The 20,078-nt window shown below is 41.3% G+C and overlaps 2 long non-coding RNA genes and 1 gene segment (V, D, J or C); 2 read left to right on the top strand and 1 right to left on the bottom strand.

The window, feature by feature from the left end:
- The window catches only part of LOC142836109 (T-cell receptor alpha chain constant-like), a 417,115-nt gene that overhangs the window by 390,452 nt on the left and 6,585 nt on the right, over nucleotides 1-20,078 (bottom strand).
- Nucleotides 749-4,451, top strand: LOC142836112 (uncharacterized). The gene is made up of 3 exons (XR_012907995.1): nucleotides 749-856; nucleotides 1,710-2,037; nucleotides 4,042-4,451. It is a non-coding gene; the product is annotated as an uncharacterized LOC142836112 (long non-coding RNA).
- On the top strand, nucleotides 9,359-17,942 carry LOC142836064 (uncharacterized). The gene is made up of 4 exons (XR_012907992.1): nucleotides 9,359-9,527; nucleotides 10,532-10,723; nucleotides 14,857-14,993; nucleotides 17,751-17,942. It is a non-coding gene; the product is annotated as an uncharacterized LOC142836064 (long non-coding RNA).

Raw genomic sequence — 20,078 nt, 5'->3', positions numbered from 1 at the left:
TACTCAAAAGATCTTGTCTTTTTCTACTTCTCATGTATATTAGATCTATGTAAGTTTCTCTTACTGTACTCATTGTTTTCCAAGTTCTCTGGGATTGTGTTTTGTAGGGTGTTTTTGTTGCTTCATGTTTAAAAACCACCTATGAGTGAGTACATTTGATAATTGTCTTTCTGTGTCTGTGTTACCTTTCTCAAAATGATGTTTTCTAGCTCCTCCCATTTTCCTGCAAAATTCAAGCTGTCATTATTTTTTTTCTGCTGTGTAGTATTCCGTTGTGTAAATGTACCACATTTTTCTTATCCAGTCTTCGGTTTAGGAGCATTTAGGTTGTTTCAAGGTTGTTTCCCCTTTTTCTGTTTAAATAAAAAGGAAGGCTTTAACATAGTAAAATTACACATAACAGGTATCTAGCAAGCATTACAGTTACAATATTTATATCTATTTTATCTTTTATCATAACTAAGGAAAACTATAACTATAAATTCTTCAACTTCATCAAAGACTCCAGAAGGATATAATATTATCTAAGTAAACAGGAAGTGCATTGTAATCAACTTTCAAAACTCTAGAATTGACAGAGACATTTCACTGCCTGTCTAGTCACCCAAAGTTCTGTATTGTTGGGTATTCATCTTCAGTCTACAGGCCCATAGTACCCAGCAGACTTTTCCACAAAGCAGGAAATTTCAAAGACAGTTCTGTCTATATTGTCAGTTTGCATTCACTTTCTTCTGTGTCCTGCAGAATGTCTTGCAGACTCTTTCATGAATCAGAAACCCAGAAGGATCGTCTCATCTTTAGGCAAGTTCAACAGTCATTTATCTGTGGGTCCTGAATGTCCAGTTAAGCAGTCCAGGTAAGAGCAGTTTCTTGCCCAAATGGCTAGCAAACTCCATAAGGAGCCTCTTCAAAGCCCATCTTCTCCTGAAGTAACTGGTGTTGGCAGGAGCATATGTGTCTCCCTGTCAATTGCACATGTATAGGTGTGTGGGTGTGTCATAGAAGCATACAAGACGATATCAGGGAGGAAGAAATGACAAGAAGGAGGGAGCAAGAGAAAGAGATATAGTGGGGTGTTTGTGAAACTGTTTATTTTAGAAGTCTGAGGATGAATTCCCATCATTTGAAAATGGCCGTATTTTACTATAGTTTCTACAGGATATTCTCATTTGCCTTTAGAAATGAGGATTGACATTTTTTCAAGAAGCCTTTAAAATATAATGGGACACGGTTTTGTCTACTGCAGGCTACTATGAGGACTTTGACTTTACTCTGTGAAAAGCAAGACACGATTGCAAGGAATCTCATTAGTTGTTGCATTCAGAATAGACTGTAGTAGAACATGCAGCAAGAGCGTTTAGAAATCCATCCCAGGTTGGTCAAGGAGGTAATGGTGGCTAGAGAGTACATCCGTGTTTAAGGTCAAACTGATTTCTCAGTGAGTTATATGTGAGGGTGAAATCTCTGATAACTCATGCTATAGCCAGAAATGCTGTTGTCACTACAGTTGAAACACAAATGTTGGTGATCTGAGGAGCATTTGGTAGGGGACTGGGGGGCAGGGAGTCAGGACATCAGGCCTGTCACACTTTACTGTGGTCCAGAGTGCAGTGTCTCTAGCATGCATTGTCTCCATGCAGAAGGGCATCCGCCTGAGGCATGACTCCATAGTAAAATAAGGAATACACCAAATTTCTGTTTCTTTTTAGGAGTCAAACATTCTCCTCATCTCTGCTCCTCCATCTTCATTACTAGTGACCTTGGTATGAATCATTCGTGGTGTGCTTTCAAGTCACAGAAAGTCTCTGGAGGTTTGTGCTTAGCTCCCCCTGCAGCCTCAGGCACTGTGTCACTCAAAGCACAGAAGTACTTGGCTGAGTCGCTCCAGTGGACTGGGTTTTTCCTCAGGTTGAAGGAGGAGTTACTTTTCCCAAACTCTGCCTCAAAGCCGTTGATGCCTTTAACAAGAGGGTTTCCTGAAAAGTATTTGAGGAGAAGCTGGAGGCTCTGGCCAGGATACTGGACGTACCAAAAGAGGTAAGGTGTTGCACTGTAAGAATAGCTGCATTTGAGCTCTAGTGAGGCTCCTTCAGAGACCGTGAGGTGAGCATCAGGCTGGACCACTGACTGGGCTCTGTTTCCTCCTGTAACACCAAAGCAGCATCAGTAAGACCAGGACAGACCTACCTGTAAGGGCAGTATGCCCCTTGTGTAGATCCTGGCTAGGAACATGTTCCTTCTGTGGAAACAAGGCAGGGCATGAAATAATACTTACTCAACAAGAGGAACATGCCCAGCAGCAGAATGGTCAGTGGGAACATGGCTAGGCAGGAGAAGGCAGGAAGATGTATTCTGCAGAATCTCCTTGAGCAGGAATGAGTAGAACATGGATTGACGAGCTCTTGTGGACAAGGCTTGGAGACTATTAACCGAGAGATGCTCCCTTGGCAAAGACTGCTGTAGCACCCTTTCTACTCACAACTGCACCTCAGAGAGCTGTGAGATAAAAAGACTCTCTAGCGTGACAAGATTTTTTTCAATGTAGACCTTCAGTCCATGAAGCATTGCTGCCCTCTGGAGGACAAAAGTGGAAATAAATTGTCTTGAAATTTTTGTTGGGTTCTTTCTTTCTTTCCTTCTTTCTTTCCTTCTCTCTCTCTCTCACACACTTCCTTCCTTTCTTTTTTCTTTTTTCTTTAATATTTTTGGTCTTTTAAGACAGGGTTTCTCTGTAGTTTTGGAGCCTGTCCTGGAGCTAGCTCTTGTAGACCAGGGCGGCCTCGAACTCACAGAGCTCTGCCTCTTTTGCCTCCTGAATGCTGGCATTAAAGGCGTGCGCCACCACCGTCCAGCAGGTTTCTTTTCTTAAGCAATAAAATCTGGCAAGAGCACTTTTTAAAAAGATAATTGAAGTTTATGAATTAAGTATTAAGTAGTAGTATTTAATCTTATGAGCTAGAGAATGCTATTATTCCCATATTATAAATGGGGAAGCTGAAGAACAGAAGAAAGGGTGTGTCGCAGCAGGGGACAGGCCTGGAGTTTCTCTCATTACTGTGACCAAGAAGCCCCATCAGCAAGGACTGACAACTGCGCACATCTATTACTACCTCTCTCGCAGCGTCAGTTGTCCTGATACAATGGATGGAAAAGCGAGCCTTTATGGGCTAAATAGTCTTTGTATGCAAGCATGGGGGTTTGGGCTCTCTACTGAAAACTCAGTTCTCCCAATTCGTTTACTAAAATGACACCACTGTTATTTCTTTCTATTGCATGTCTTAAGAGTGAGGGAAGAAGAAATGCCAACAGCGAAGCTAGCCTTGGTAAAAAGCATGGGAAAATCCCTCTGCACGGAAGGAGAAGCCTACCGGTGTGACAGACAAAGGGAACAGGATTAATTGCCTTCTGTGTAAAGTTCTAAGTAAATTAATTTTACTTATATGTTTTAAACAGCAGTTGAATGGGGATGAAGATCTTTGGGAGGAAGGCAAAACCACTGATACCAGAGTCATGGAGGAGCAGAACAAAGCCACCGGTACCAGAGTCAGGGAGGAGGAGGACGGAACCACCAGTACTAGAATCCCAGAGGAAGACGGAATCACCAGTACTAGAGTCCCAGGGGAGGAGGACAGAACCACACTAGTACGATAGTCAAGACAAAACTGTCAGTCAAAGCCTTGTTTCAGCAGACACTATCTCCTAATAAGGAAATGATAGAGCATGAGAGTCCATTACTGTATTTAATTAAAAGATACAACGATATTTATTAAGGAAACAATGAAGAAAAAGCAAAATAATTGGTGAAGAACCATAAAATATCAGACAGATAGGACTCTGCTTAGAGTTGAGGAAACTCCAAACTAGAGCCTAAAGATGGTGATTTTTTTTTTCCTCAGGAGGTAGGTGCTTTGGGGGAATGAAATAATTTCTTTCCCTAAATATACAAGCAAGTCTTTGAGCTTACCAATATTATTTATAGAGCTGTTTAGAACCCATTTCCATTTCCCAACGCTTATAATTTTGCTAATTTATCTTTTATAGTGGAGTGGTTTATACTACTAAACATAAAGATATGAAACGAAAAAGAGAAGGGAGGAAAATCTAAGTGGGACGAAGTCTCAAGACAAAGGAAAACACACTGAGAAGAACAGAGTGCAGAGAGCCAGGACTGCGGAGGAGAGAAGAGTGATCTAGGAACCCTACCACTGAGTACACATTCTGCGGGGATGAAATACACCAAATCCGCATGGACAGGGACATTGTGATGCTCTTCACAATAGCCAAGAAATGGAACCAACCAAGGTGCACATTGATGCATTAATGGGTAAATAAATTGTGGCAGATACACAAAACGGAACATTATTGACCCATAGAAAGAGTGAATGAATCCAGTCATTTGTACCAACATGAACTAAATTTGGGGGCCACAGTATGTGAAATAAACCAGACACAAAAAGACAAAAACTGCTTATTTTTCATCATTTGTAGGTGTTAAAATCTGATTTCAGAATAACTGAATAGAACCGTGTTTATTAGAGACTGGGGAGGAGGAGGGTGGGAAGTGGTGAGATGACAGGTTCAGAAAACAATAAATAGGAAGGACTGGCTTTGATGCTCTGCAGGAGCTGGCTACAGCTTGAAGGACTCATGAAACATCTCAAGATTAGAAGACAAGACACTGCAGACTGCAGTCCAAAGAGATGATAAAATGCTGAGGAGTTATAAGTGTTTATATTCACTATTTGATCATTACACATTTCACGTGTGTGTGTATTTAACTATTACCATACATACAGAACATGGATATGTGTAGATGTGATTCTGGAAAGTTTTAGAAAGAAATATTATACTTTGAGTACATAAATTGTGTGAATAATATATCAAGAAAAAGTATCACTTTTTAAAAAATAATGCCTTTAAATACTACAATTCTGTAATACTTTCATAAATTTTATGCTGGGTAAGAAATTTGCCAAATGGTTTTACCACTTTTAAAAATTCATTTCAGCTGTGTGCTCTCATAAGTAATTTTCTGTACACAGTACATATTTAAAATATTTTTATAAGTTCTTTGAAAATTTCATTGTATTTTGATCATGTTCATATACTCTCCTATTTTCCCCATATCTACCAACCTTTTATACCCACCCAACACTGTCTTTAGTTTTTTTGTTTTTTTTAAAAAAACACCCACTGGTTACAATTTATTCTGTCTATATATTTGGGTGTGTGACTCTCTCTACTAGAATGTGTCAACCTGCCAGTGGCTGCACTCTTGAAGAAAGCTAACTCTTCCCTTCCTAGCTGCTATCAATCACCAGCAGTTACTCAACTAGGGATGAAACTTAGCACCCACCTCCCCCTCCATGCTGGAATGACCGGGTCTGTACGTGGTGTCACAGCTGCCTATGAGATCATATGTGCAGCTTCCCTCTGTATCCAGAAAGCATAGCACCATTGCAGTCTTCCACTGCCTCTGATCCTTACCATCTTTATACCCCTCTTCTGAGATGATTTCCGATCCTTAGGAGGAGGGTATGCGATGTCCCATTTAGGGCTGACCATTTCAGTCTCTTTTCTCTGCACTTAAGCAGTTGTAGGTCTCTCTGTTAACCACCATCCACAGCAAAAGAAATTTCCTTGGTGAGGTCTATGTGTCTACGTTCAGTAAGTCATTAAGAATTGTTTAATACTATGTCCATTAACAGAATAACAGTAGTAGGTTCTGACTTAGGGCCTTTGACCGGCTTAGCCGTAGGTTTTTGGCTCCAAGAACAGTACCAGAAAGTGGTTGGTTACTCCAATAACATTGATGTCACTATTGAACAAGTGGGCATATTTTGCTAGGCATATCATTATTGTAACTCTCAGGGCTCATAGCTTGGTAAGGGTAGCGCCTGTTTTACTCTTCAGTGTCCTGCAGAGCATCTTTTAGCTATCTAGTAGGGATGAACTTTCGGATCGGCACCAGCTTGATTTCTTCAGGTTTTGGAATCAAGAGTGTTGTGTTTTTTTTTTCCTTCCTTCCTTCCTTCCTTCCTTCCTTCCTTCCTTCCTTCCTTCCTTCCTTCCTTCCCTCCCTCCCTCCCTCTCTCCCTCCCTCCCCCTCCCCCTCCCCCTCCCCCCCTCTCTGTTTTTTTGAGATGGGAATTTTAGTGTAGCTTTGGAGCCTATCCTGGCACTTGCTCTCTTGCTCTGTAGATCAGGCAGGCCTTGAATGCAGAGAGATCCACCTACCTCTGCCTCCCTAATGCTTGGATTAAAGGCATGTGCCACCACCACCTGGCTTTGTGTCCTTTTCATTTTTTAACTTGTTTTTATTGAGCTTTACATTTTTCTTTACTCCCCTGCCTGCCTCTGCCTTCCCCTTCAGCCCTCTCCCATGGTCCTGGTGTTTCCAATTTACTTAGAAGATCTTGTCTTTTACTTCTTCCCACGTAGATTAGATTCATGTATGTCTCTCTTAGGGTTCTCATTGTTGTCTGGGTTCTCTGGGATTGTGATTTGTATACTGGTTTTCTTGACTTTATATTTAAAAATTACTTGTGAGGGAGTACATATGATATTTTTTTTCTGGGTCTGAGTTACCTGACTCAATATGAAGTTTTCTAGCTCCATCCATTTGCATGCAAATTTCAAGATGTCATTTTTTTCTGCTATATAATACTCCATCGTGCAAATTTACCACATTTTCCTTATCCATTCTTCAGCTGAGGGGTATTTAGGTTGTTTCCAGCTTCTGGCTATGACAAATAATACTGCTATGAACATAACTGAGCACGTCTTTGTGGTACAATTGAGCATCTTTTAGAGATATAGCCAAAAGTGGTATTGCTGGGTCTTGGGGAAGGTTGTTGCCTAATTTTCTGAAAAATCACCATACAGATATCCAAAGGGACTGTATCAGCTTGCAATCCCACCAGCAATGCAGAAGTGTTCTCTTTTCCCCACAACTTCTCCAGCATAAGTTGTCATCAGTGCTTTTGATCTTGGCCATTCTTACAGGTGTAAGATGGAATCTCAGAATTGTTTTGATTTGCATTCTCTGATGCCTAAGGATGTTGAATATTTCCTTAAGTGTCTTTTAGCCATTTTAGATTCCTCTGAGAGAGTTCTCTGTTTAGGTCTGTACTCCATTTTTTATTGGATTATTTGGTTTTTTGATTACCAATTTCTCGAGTTCTTCGTATATTTTGGAGATCAGAACTCTGTCTGATGTGGGGCTTGTGAAGATCTTTTCCCATTCTGTAGGCTGTTGTTTTGTCTTGTTGACCATGTCCTTTGCTTTACAGTTTTTTTTTTTTAGTTTTAGGAAGTCCCATTTATTAATTGTTTCTTTCAGTGCCCGTGCTACTTGAGTTATATTTAGGAAGTGGTCTCCTGTGCCAATGTATTCAAGAGTACTTCCTATTTTCTGTTCTATGAGGTTTGGTGTGACTGGTTTATGTTGAGGTCTTTGATCCATATAGACTTGAGTTTTGTGCATGGTGATAGATATGGGTCTATTTTCATTCTTCTATATGTTGATATCCAGTTATGCCAGCACCATTTGTTAAATATGCTTTCTCTACTTTATATTTTTGCTTCTTTGTCAAAAATCAGGTGTTCATAGGTGTGTGGATTGTCATCTGAGTTTTTGATTTGGTTCCATTGGTTAACATCTCTGTTTGTATACCAATATCAGGCTGTCTTCCATACTGTAGCTCTATAGCAGAGTTTGAAGTCAGGGATTGTGATACCTCCAGAAATTCTTTTATTGTACAAAATTGTTTTGGCTATCCTGGTTTTTTTTTCTGCTTTTCCATCTGAAGTTGAGTACTGTTCTTTCAAGGTCTGTGAAGAATTTTGCTGGGATATTGCTAGGTATTGCATTGAATCTGTAGATTGCTTTTAGTCAGATTGCCATTTTTCCTATGTTTATTCTACCTACCCAAGAGCATGGGAGATCTTTCCACTTACTGTGTCTTCTCTAATTTCTTTCTTCAAAGATTTAAAGTTCTTGTCATCCAAGTCTTCCCCTTGTTTGGTTAGAGTTATTCTGAAATATTTTATACTATTTGTGGCTATTGTGAAGGGTGATGTTTCTCCGATTTAATTTTGGTAAGTGATATTTATCCAGAAAGTTGTCCATTTCCTTTAAGTTTTCCAATTTTTTTGAGTACTGGTTTTCGAAATATGACTTAATGATTCTCTGTATTTCCTTGTGTCTGTTGTCATGTCCCCTTTTTCATTTCTGATTTTGTTAACTTGGATATCTTCTCTATGCCTTTTGGTCAGTTTGGATAAAGGTTTGTCTATTTTGTTGATTTTTTTTTTGAAGAACCAACCTTTTGTCTCATTGATTCTTTGTATTGTTTTCTTTGTTTCTATTTTGTTGATTTCAGCTCTCAATTTGATCATTTCCTGCCTCTAGTTCTCTTGGGTGAGTTTGCTTCTTTTTTCTAAAGTTTTCAAATGTTATGTTAATTCACTAGTATTGAATATTGCAAGCTTCTTTATGTAGGCATTTAGTGCTATGAAATTTCCTCTTAACACTGCTTTCATTGTGTCCCATACATTTGGGTATGTTGTGTGGTCATTTTCATTGAATTTTAGGAAGTCTTTAATTTCTCCCTTTCTTTCTTCCTTGACCCATTGATGATTCAGGTTAATTTCCATGTGTTTGTGGGCTTTCTGGAATTAGTATTGCTGTGACTTTTAGTTTTAAACCATGGTGATCTGATAAGGTACATTGGGTTATTCCATTTTTTTTGTATTTATTGAGGTTTGTTTTGTTACCGAGTATGTGGTCAATTTTTGAGAAGGTTCCAAGAGGTGCTAAGAAGAAGGTATACTCTTTTATGTTTGGATAGAATAGTCTATGAGATGTCTGTTAAGTCCATTTGAGTCATAGCATCTGTTAGTTCTCTTATTTCTCTTTTCATTTTTTGTCTGAATGACCTGTCCAGTGGTGAGAGTGGAGTGTTGAAGTCTCTCACTATTAGTGTGTGGGGTTTAATGTGTGATTTAAGCTTTAGTAGTGTTTCTTTTAATATGACTGTCCTTTGTATTTGGGGCACAGATGTTCAGTATTGAGATTTTCTCTTGATGGATTTTTCCTGTGACTAATATGAAATGTCCTTCTTTGTCTCTTTTGATTGACTTTAACTTGAAGTCTATTTTGTTAGATATTGGGATAGCTATACCAGCTTGTTTCTTATGTCCATTTGATTGAAAAAAATTTTCCCAACCCTTTACTCAAGGCGATTTCTGTCTTTGAGGTTAAGGTATGTTTCTTGTATGCAGCAGAAGGATGGATTCTGTTTTTGTATCTAATCTGTTAGCCTGTGTCTTTTTATACTTGAGTTTGCCCATTTATATTGAGGGATATTAATGAGCAGTGATTGCTATCTCCTGTTAATTTAGTTTTCATTATTTGTTATGTTAATTTATCCTGTTTCTTCTTTTCATCCATCCTGCCTGGTGGAAAGGACTTCCCTGGACTTTTGATCGTATCACTAAGTTTTGAGATTGTTTGAGGAATTGTGGTGAGTTCTGTAATTCTTGTTTTCCTGTTTCATCCATGTGAATATAATATCACATGTCAAGTTGTGGGGGACACAGGTTTAAGCCAATGAAGTCTTTATTTGCTGACTGGTGGCTATACTGGGAGTCCAAGACCCCACTGTAGCCCTAAGCCTATTTCTCAGAGTGAGATTTTGAGCACAGAAGCCATATCCTGGATTAACATACTTCAGTTAAAAATAATAGTTATCCAGAAGCAGAACAAAAGAAGCTGACAAACAAGGTTAGTACATTTAGAGACTTTCTCAGAACTATGGACTTTGATGGATGAGATTTTTGTTTTCACTTTGGCAGCTGTTACTGTCTACATGCTGAGTCTTATGACAAAAACGGTACTTTGATGATGGAGTCAGTTGTGCTAAGGTCTGGGGCCCTACTATAACCTGGGTGCCTGTTATAAACTGTGTATTATACAGTGCTCCCTACAGTTGCTTATTTTCTCTATCAATTACTCTTGTTCCCTTTTATAAGGATATTTTTACAATACGAAAAAGGGAAGAACAACAGGCATAAATTATCAACAGAGAAGGGGTGAAGGAGGGAGAGAGTAAGGGAAGAAGTGGAGACACACACACACACACGCAGAGAGAGAGAGAGAGAGAGAGAGAGAGAGAGAGAGAGAGAGAGAGAGAGAGAGAGAGAGAGAGAGAGCGCCCAAAGACAAACCCAAACGTCTTTTCTGCCTTGCGGAATCCTGCTGAGACTTATTTGCAGGACGTACCACTTCTTCCCACCCCAAATTCACCATGTAACAGGGCACTATGTCATCAGCCTGCCAATCCCTCTGAGCCTTGTCTTGTCGCTGTCTGTTCCAGAAAGCTGCAGTTTCTCCAAAGACCATGCCTATTACACCAGACTTCAAAACAGTTTAACCTTTGAACACTAGAGGGCAGAAAAGTCAGCGTAAAGTCACAAAGGACATCAGCTGAGTGCTTCAGTAAAGATCTACTTCCTTCCTTTCCCCTAGCGTGGAGTTTGTTACAGTCGGATTCCCACAGAAGCAAAACAGACCAAAACTTCATGTTTGGACGAAGTTGTACAGAGGCGATGAACAGAAGCCCTGCTGGGGAGCCGTGCTCTTAATCAGTCCCCCAGGTTCCTGATACTTCCTGGTGCAGGAATGCAGGGCGATGCCACAGATGCTCATCTTTGTCAGCAGGTTAGCTCTTTAAGTTTGAAAAAAATCTGTTCATCCTTAGCCCAGACCCAGAAAGACAAGTATGGTATGTACTCACTTATACGCGGACATTAGCTGTTAGGAAAGAGTAGTTATGCTACAATCCACAGACCCAGAAAGGCTAAAGCACTAAGAAGCACACAAGGAATTTCTTAAGGAGAAATAGAATAGATTTTGCTGGTGGACTGGGGATGGGTGGAAATGGGAACAAGAGGGATCAGGATTGGGGGAAGGGAGGGACAGGTTATGGTGAGGAAAGTATAACTGGAATTGGGGGTGTTTGGGAATGACATGGAAACCTAGTGCAGGGGAAACTCCTAAGAGTCTACAAAGGGGACCTTAGCGAGGACTCCTAGTAATGAATGTGTTGGGATATTGGAGACTCAGAGTTTGTGGGAGTGGCCAAGCAACAACTGATCTAATTTGAATCCCACACCATGAAAGAGAGCACATGCCTGATTGTTGTCTGAGGTTTTCTGTCCTGCCCTGTTCCCGCAATCATTAAGTCCCAAAGAAATCACACAGAGGTCTACATTAGTTAAAAACTGATTGGCCCATTGGCTCAGGTTTCCTTCTTATTAACTCATATAACTTATATTAACCCATTATTCTTGTCTATATTAGCCAATGGCTTGGTACCTTTTTCAGTGAGGCAATCACATCTTGCTTCTTCTGTGGCAGGGCCAGGACTCTGGAGGAATGGACTTCCTTTTTCCCAGAATTTTCCTGTTCTCATTGACCCACCTCTATTTCCTGTCTGGTTGTCCTGCCTATACTTCCTGCCTGGCTACTGACCAATCAACATTTATTTAAAATATAATTGACAGAATACAGATAATTGTCTCACATCATTTCCCCCTCTTTTTTTAAATAAAAAAGCCTCTGAATCTAATATCCTTTGTTTAGCTTTTCTCCTGACCATTGGCCATAACAACTTGTAACCAACATTCTAAATAAAGGAAAATATCCATAGTCCATTTTTTTGGGGAATGTGGGCATAGTTCTCCAGGCTACTTCCTGCTGGTTGGGGGTGCTGATAATCTTATAGAGACCTAAAGAAAATTTAGAATTATGATCAAGTCCTGACTGGAATATTCTGTGAGGCTTGATCATCTCAGGCAGCAGTCTTGAATCTCTTCTGGATGTAGAACTCAGACATCTGGGCCATCTTTTCCTACCAGAGATTTCTCAGGTGGTCTTCCTTGATCAAACCTGATTTTTAATTAACTCAGAATGAATCCACAGCCTCTCATTTCCTGTTGAAACAAAAGCAAAACCTCTTCTCCAAGGTGACATTCCTTTTGACTTCAATTTTGAAGTCAAGGTAATTTGAAAATACCTATATTGTATTAGTTCAGCAGCATTTATAAACAAATATCCTTTAGCAGCTGTTGCTCCTTCCTCAGCATTCAAACAATTCAAAGAGAACATAATAACATACTCTGTGTATTTTTCATCTTTACATGATTTTATTTTAACCTTTATTTCTTTTATTTTTTATTTTAGTTTTTGGCTTTATGAGACAGGTTCTTTGTGCATCTTTAGCTGTCCTGGAACTCCTTCTGTAGATCAGGCTGTCCTTGAACTCACAGAGATCTACTGGCTTCTGCTTCCCAAGTGTTGGGATTAAGGGTGTGTTCCACCACACCTTGAATTCACAGAGATTTTTGAGAATGACATGGAAACCTAGTGCAGGGGAAACTCCTAAGAGTCTCCAAAAAGGGACTTTAGTGAGGACTCCTAGTAATGGATGTGTTGGGATATTGGAGACTCAGAGCTTGTGGGAGTGGCAAGGCAACAACTGATCTAATAAAGAGAACATGCTGCCTGTTTGACCAGGAACTGGAGGCTGGATAGCCCAGAGGCCTAGGATAGAAAAAAATCAATGAAATGATGCCTAAGGATATTTTGCTATACTCATAGGTCAGTGCTTAGCTAGTTCATCCTCAGAGAGGCTTCCTCCAGCAGCTGATGGGAGAGAGAAAACAGAAATAGGAGATCTCCATCAAATCTCTTCCTTTGGATCTTGGGGAACACTGCAGAAGACTGGGAAAAAGAAGGGCAATAAACAGAAGGATGGAGGACACCAGGAGAACACCAGAATCAACTAAGCACTTGAACTCTAAGTGTTGAGGGAGGTGCATGAGGATGGTACCAAGTTTGCTAGTTAGCACTGTGGCAAATTTGCATCATTTCAGCCACCTGGCAACACCCCCTAGAGTTTGCTCCCCTATATGGTTCTGTGTCAGGACTGACCATGAGAGAAACTGTGCAAGATTAGAAGGTGGGTGCCAGAAGCAGCCATCACAAGTTGGCTCTGCAGATTGGCCTGGGGTCCAGGTGCTCTAGGGTATGTGGCTATCAATTTATCAGTTCTTTTTTCTTTTTCTTTTTATTCCCTAGAGATGAAGATTGAGTCAAGGCCTTGTGCATGCTAAGGGAACCCTGTTCTTAGCTACAGGCTTAGCCCATCCTCTTATTGAAGCCTCCCCACCTCCCACTATGCCTCCTTGTTTAACTTCTCTTGCTCTTAGACCATGTGCACATGTACAATGATTCTGTGTAAATGTTTCTCAAGCTCATCCTCCAAAAATATTGAAGGAAGCGTGCCCTTGTGGATGCAACTGTCCTCATTACATCCTTCTGGGTCATAGTTCAGCTAAGTGTTTGTCATCATCCAGCTCTCCTTCTCAGGTGTTAGTCCAGCTGCTTCTCAGCAAACTCAGAAGGAAAAACAAATTTGCACAGACTTCCCACCAACTCTAAAAAATTATGTGACTTATGAATCTTATAATCTCTTATTCTTATTACTCATGATGGTCCTACATCTTTGCTTGTACACAACTAACACAAAGCCTAGAGGGAAGAGAGCAAGGACATGACTCCCACTGTCCACCCCAATAGCTCCACCTAGATCTGTGCTTCAAGAATCTTTAACTGAAACTGACACTTTATTATGGGATCCTTTTTATTAAAATTTAATATATTTTATTTTTTGTTTTCAACACATTCTGGATTATCCTCATTCCAGTCCTTTCATTCCACACCTCCCCTCTCCCCCAGATCCACTCCTCCTCTGTTTCCCTTCAGAAAAGAGCATGCCTCCTAGGAATATCCACCGAACATGGCATAACAGGATACAATAAGACTAGGCACAAATGCTCATATCAAGGCTGAATAATTTTGACCTTTAAAAATCTTTACACATGTTCTGTATGATCTACCTATGTTTCAAGAACTGAAAAGCTACCCTGACACCTGTTTTCAAAGAAGACGGTTTCACTTATAAACACCCTCTGACCCAGACCACAGACAGAGCGGCTCAGCACTGCTCTCACGTCTGGGATCTGCCTGTGTGCCTCTCAGCCAGGATCCTCCAGCAGAGCATAGCTCTAGGGAGCACCTGGGTTTTTGTCCAGGTTTTACTATCACTTTGAACACTGCGGGAGCCCCAGAGAGCACAGAAATAGTTCAGTGCGTCTTCTGGATGTAAAGCTAAATGGTGAGGCTAATAGAGTCTGCCGGTTTCTGGGAGAAGACAGAACAGTGACTGCTCTTTGCGCTCTCACTGAAAGAACGTTGGCAGATCAAGAAGGTAACTTCTCACCTGGGAATTTTTTGTGTCTACGAAGGTGGCATGAATTCTGACTTGTGCAGACAGACCAGGGTGATGACTTCTGGTGTGGGACAATTGTCTATATTCTGTCAATTATGTTTTAAATAAATATGGATTGGCCAGTAGCCAGGCAGGAAGTATAGGCGGTGTAATTCCTTTAGCCACCCGTAAGGCTGCACTTCTGGGTTCTAAGGCCAGCGCATGTATCCCAGGTGCACATGCATGAGTTGCCTGCCATCTGCTTCACCAGCGTCTGAAGTAGAAGTCCCCATGCGCAGGGGCAGGGCTTAGCATCGCCTATCATCAGTGTCTGATGTAGGCACGTATTTCCTCTCATGCACATGTGCTGGGAAACCTTTAAAAGTTAAAGGTGCCATTCCCATACTCTCTTTCAACCCTTCTGTTCACCCTTTCCCCTGAGCTCCTCTGCACAGATCTTCTTAATAAACTTAAACACATGGGTTTGTTTGTGTCTCATGCTCTCTCCTCATCTCTGCAGGACATTTTAGGTGGGACAACCAGACAGGAAGTAGAGGTGGGCAATGGGAACAGGAATATTCTGGGAAGAAGGAAGTTCTTCCTGCAGTCCTATCCAGACACCAAAGAAGCAGGATGTGACCTGCCCCACTGAAAAAGGTACCGAACCATGTGGCTAAGTTAGATAAAAATAATGGGTTAATGTAAGTTGCAAGAGTTAATAAGAAGCCTGAGCTAATGGGCCAATCAGTTTATCATTAATATAGACCTCTGTGTGATTTTCTTTGTGACTTACTGGCTGTGGGAACTGAAACCCCGACAAGCAGGTCCTTGTGTTACAGTACAGAAGTCTCTAAAGGGCCCCACTTGCTGGATGCAGATTTAAACAACACAGCATTGCATGCCATGAAGCTGGTTTTAACTGTTTGAAATCCTGACTCTGAATGTCCTGGGGATGGCATCATGGCAGAGTTCCCTTTACTCAATATGGCCCTGCTTGGTGGTATTGACAGATCTGGTGCAGGATCCTTAGGCAGCAGATGGTAGCTACCCCTGAAGTGTGAATATTTGGGAGGGAGAGGTCGAGTTTGAGAGTGCTAAGATACCTAGGTTGGGAATTTCTGGCGTTTTAAACACTGCTTTGCCCTTGAATGTGATTTATTTGATAATGGATACTATTTGATGAAAGACAGAGTTTGCTGTCTTAGGAAGTATTCAACGAGATTCATATTGAACGTTTTAAGTTTAGTAAATTAATCTGTAATGAGACATGGAGTTTATCTGAAGCCAAACACTAGGAATTGCATCTATGATCTATGCTCAAATACACAAATACCATGAATCTGACTGTGGCTGCCAATATTTATTCAACTTTAGACAGCTCTTCCACATTCCGTCTGACCACAGGTGTGTAGTGTTCACTAGACCGTGACTTTCCTGGGGAGACAAAGAAGGAGTCCTTGTGTTGCTCCCTTTCCTCTCATTCCAAGCATGGCCTCTGCTCGCACTGAGATTCCAACAGTCCCTGGTTCTGAAGTCATTGCAGGCTCCTGTCAAAGCACAAAGGCTATGAGCCAAGGCCCAGCTTGTACAGGCCAGCTCTGAGCTCACATTCTCAGCAGTCCAGAAACAGGGAGACTCAGGAGCATCCTAAATCCAAATACTCAACCTGGCTGTCACCAGGAGCACAGCGTGCTCTTTGGAGTTACGTTTAACTGTTGTTATAGTTTCAGGAAGACAGAGCCTCTCCCCAAATGTTTAATCTGCAAAACATCTCCAATACCCACAGTATAAAGCCGTCCAAACACAACTGTCTATCTGTTCAGGCACTGACTAGAGACTGTCTCTCACTTTATGCCAAGAAGTTACCCCAAATTTCAAAGTTATTTTTGTTTGACCAGTCTTTGGAGCAACTCAAATTGCAGTAGCTGAGTTATTCTAAGGTAAATAATTCTCATTATCTCTCTGTTTTCTCTGTAAAACATTAGAAACTCACATTGGAACCAAAATCTGTCATCAGATCCAGAGCAGAGGCCACATTGTCACAGCTGCTACAGCCCTTGTGGTGTCTGCCAGTGTGTCTCTCATCTGACTCTTACAGCAAGAGGCTTTTTCTTAGGCAGCGTCTGATATTTGTTCAGTTCACACTTCGGGCTAAGCGCAGTGAGTCAGTTCCCAGACAGTGTCGAGTACTTCAGTGGATCCTGCAGCTGTAAGGCTGAGATGGCGAAGCTGATAGCTGTAGTCGCTTCCTGGAAGAAAGGCTGAGGAATGGTTATTCTAGTGCTCTGGTCATAAGAACTCCAGCAAATAAGGAAAACAATCTCTCCACTGGGAAGGTCCTTGTACCAAGATTATCACATGGGCAATGATTTGTTTTGTTTCCTATGAGCAACCCCAGGCACCGTATCCCCTTCTTGCCTGGATGTGTCTGGTGGGAGTTGACTTACTTTCTGGACCACTCTGGATCCTGTTGGAACAAACAGATGGTTCTCAGTTATAAAGAATAAAAATATTGTTAGAATTGGACCAATTTAAGACCCTAAGAAACCAATGGAAATCAAACTGGAGTCAGTTTGTTTGCTTTTCTCTGCTTCCTTTCCCTGAAGGGTTCTTATGAATTCTGGCACGCACACGCTAGACACTCCTCTCACCGCATGTGAGCCATCCGTGTTTAATCTCAACATTTACTTCTAAGGTTCTTTTCTAATAAAATATGTTCAGACCCACCTTCTCTTCTGCTTGTAAGCACTTTATGACCTGAGCCGTTTCCCCAGCCCATCATGACCCCTTTGCTCCCAGTGACATAAGATACATTGTTATGGCATGCCGTTTGTCATTGTGCAGAATGTACTTGAAATCACAGTGTTGGTATAAATAAGAGGGACTCTTTAATACTAGAAAAATGCTAAATTCCTAGGAAATTATTAAAGTCATAAGTGTATATGCAACAACAGAAAACTCAAAGACATATAAAGCCAAAGTTAATTGAATTTTGGAGAGGAATAGTCAGTTCGCCTTCAACAACAACAGAATAACAAGGAAACCTGGGATGAGCACCAACCCAAAGCAACCGTGTCTGACAGACACATGTAGCAAGTGAGCACATTTCTAAAACATGCATGATGCATGTTTCGGGATAGACCAGATATTAGACACACACAACGGCTCAAGAGCATGGTGAAACTTGGAAGGAACATGCAGGTTAGTTGCCCCGTCCTACTGAGTTGTCACACGTGAGATTTTGGCAGGTCTGGCTACACATGTTAGACTGACCCTTACCTGTGGCAGAATGGCCTGCTGCCCTGGTGTCAGAGGGATTACAAACAACCTCTACTAAACACGAACCCCCACTGGGCCACACCTGGCCTATCTCCAGAGTTAGCATGCAGCCTTAATCCATCCTTTGTGTTACAGAAAGCTCTTGTTGTCTTCTGCAAATCTTGTCTGAGAGTTTCCCATGGATACAAGGCCTAAGCAAAACTTGGACGGAGGAAATACGGGAAACTGTGGTACCTCATGAATCAGGTATTTGCATTTGTTGTTGTACTTTTGGAAACTTCATTCAGTTTGTTTTGAGATATGGAAATCTACTAACTAAAGTGTAAACATGGGGAAAAATAAAAATGAGTAAGGACGAAGGGAAAGTGCTTCAGTCCCCAAAGCCCGAGCCCCCTGCAGCTGCAAAAGCTAAGTTCATTCTCAAAGTGCTTCTGAGTCTTCATTTCAGGGATTCCTGTGAACCCACACACCTGCCCTGTGATACACGTGATACTTACCCTTGGGGACACTTCTGTGAGGCAGACCTGAACATGTTGAACATGTTTGAGACTCCCAATTGAGGTGAACCAATTTCTTTGCTTTTCAATATGTTTGTGTTTGCTTCCTGGTGAGCCAGAACATTGCAACTGAATATTTATTACATTCCAGACCTCTTGTTTATCCTTCTGCTCACTCTAAGCCAGAAATCTGTAGTGCACAAACAGCAAAAATTCCAAGAGGGAAAATAAGACCAAAATCCCAAACTCAAGAGGCAAAAAAATAAATAAAATTAAGTAAAAATAAATGAATAAATAAATAAAAACCTATGGATAAAAGTGGCTGTAGAAAAGGAATATTAAATTATGCAAATAATAGTATGGGGCTTCCTGGTGTCTTGTGACTGGGAAGGGCCACACCCAGCCAGCTGAAGGTTTGTGTACTGGCTGCAGGTGTGTGGGGAACACAGTGTTCACACAGCACAGAAATAAGTGACTGAGTCTGTGGTCTGGCAGGAGGAAATGTACAAAGAGTTTTGATATCCCCTAGTTACTGTCTTGGATGTCAGTCTACTCTGCTTTGTTTGAGAAGGATTGAAGAACAGGCTGATGAGGTGTCCCCCAGGACTTTGGTAAAACCACTGCATTTGGGATGCACAGTTGGAAGAGTTGCACTGCAGCTCTGTGCTCTCCCTCCTGCAGAACCAAGGTCACAGGACTCTGCTTCACTTGCTGCCCTTTCACCCCTGATTAGAAACAGAGAAAGAGACACAGGTGGAGGTCACTGAGTATCCACAGAGTCCTGAACCCTGCCGCCATATCCTTTGAGAAGGTGGGAGCTCTTCAGGACCCCTGAAACTGCTTTCCCACCCCTCCATGTGCTGAGCAGAATCCTCTCTGTCCTCTGAATGTGAACAGCCAGACTCACAGCAAACCTCGGTGCACAGGAGCCCCAGTAGAGAGCACATGATGCTTGTCTGACTGCTGGAGAAAGAAGCAATTAACTGACTCCTGGGCTGTGGTGTGAGGATGGCTGTTGAAGAGTCCCTCCTCCCAGCCTTCTGACCCTTAAGCTCCTCCCAAACCAGACCTGGCTGAGAGTCTGGGTGGAGCATAGTGGAGGAGGGGAGAGGGGTTGGGTGGAGTATGAGGTTCTTTGGGGAGGAGGAACATAGTTCCTATAGGCAGGATAAGCACATGCTTAAATCAAGACACAGACATGTGTTCAGACTAAAGTTTTACTCATCTTTAAATTAATTTTGTAAAGTCATCCCAGACGTACAAATTAACTAGAATGGAAATATTATGTACTCAATGATCCTTTAGTTTATTAATATGACTAATATGTGGATTGGAACAGTCATGGAATAACCACATTTTCTGATAAATGTTATTGATTTAAGAAAGGAGCCTGCTGAGGATGGAAGGCTCCTTAGTGCTACTTTGCTACACTGAAGAAGTGGATCTGTCTCAGGCCGGAGATTCATGGAAGAGATGGGCAGGTGTCAATGCAAGAATTCCTGCAACAACCTGAAAAGCAACATGATAACACCAGAATCCAGCGAACATGCAACAAGAAGACTTGAACACCCTAATCCAGAAGAGGTAGAAGAAATCGACTTTAAACGTAATGTAACATTATGAAAGTGATAGAGACCATTAAACAGGTTGTGAAAAACTCTTTTAAAGAAATGGATGAGAAGACCAACAACAAGTTAGAAGAAATTAATAAATCCCTCAAAGATACCCAAAAAAACTAAGAAAAAGCAATCAAACAGGTAATGGAAACAGTTCAAGACTTGAAAACTGAAATGGAGGCAATGAAGAAAACACTAAGGGCCCACGTAAAGAAAACGGAGAAAGCTCACATTAGAGACTTAACAGCACACCTGAAAGCTCTAGAAAAAAAAGAAGAAGACTCACGCAGGAGGAGCAGAAGACTGGAAATAATCAAACTGAGGGCTGAAATCAACAAAATAGAAACACA

This window comes from Microtus pennsylvanicus, chromosome 15 (assembly GCF_037038515.1).
Source record: "Microtus pennsylvanicus isolate mMicPen1 chromosome 15, mMicPen1.hap1, whole genome shotgun sequence".
Taxonomy (NCBI): Eukaryota; Metazoa; Chordata; class Mammalia; order Rodentia; family Cricetidae; genus Microtus; species Microtus pennsylvanicus.
This window is presented reverse-complemented; position numbering and strand designations above follow the sequence as displayed.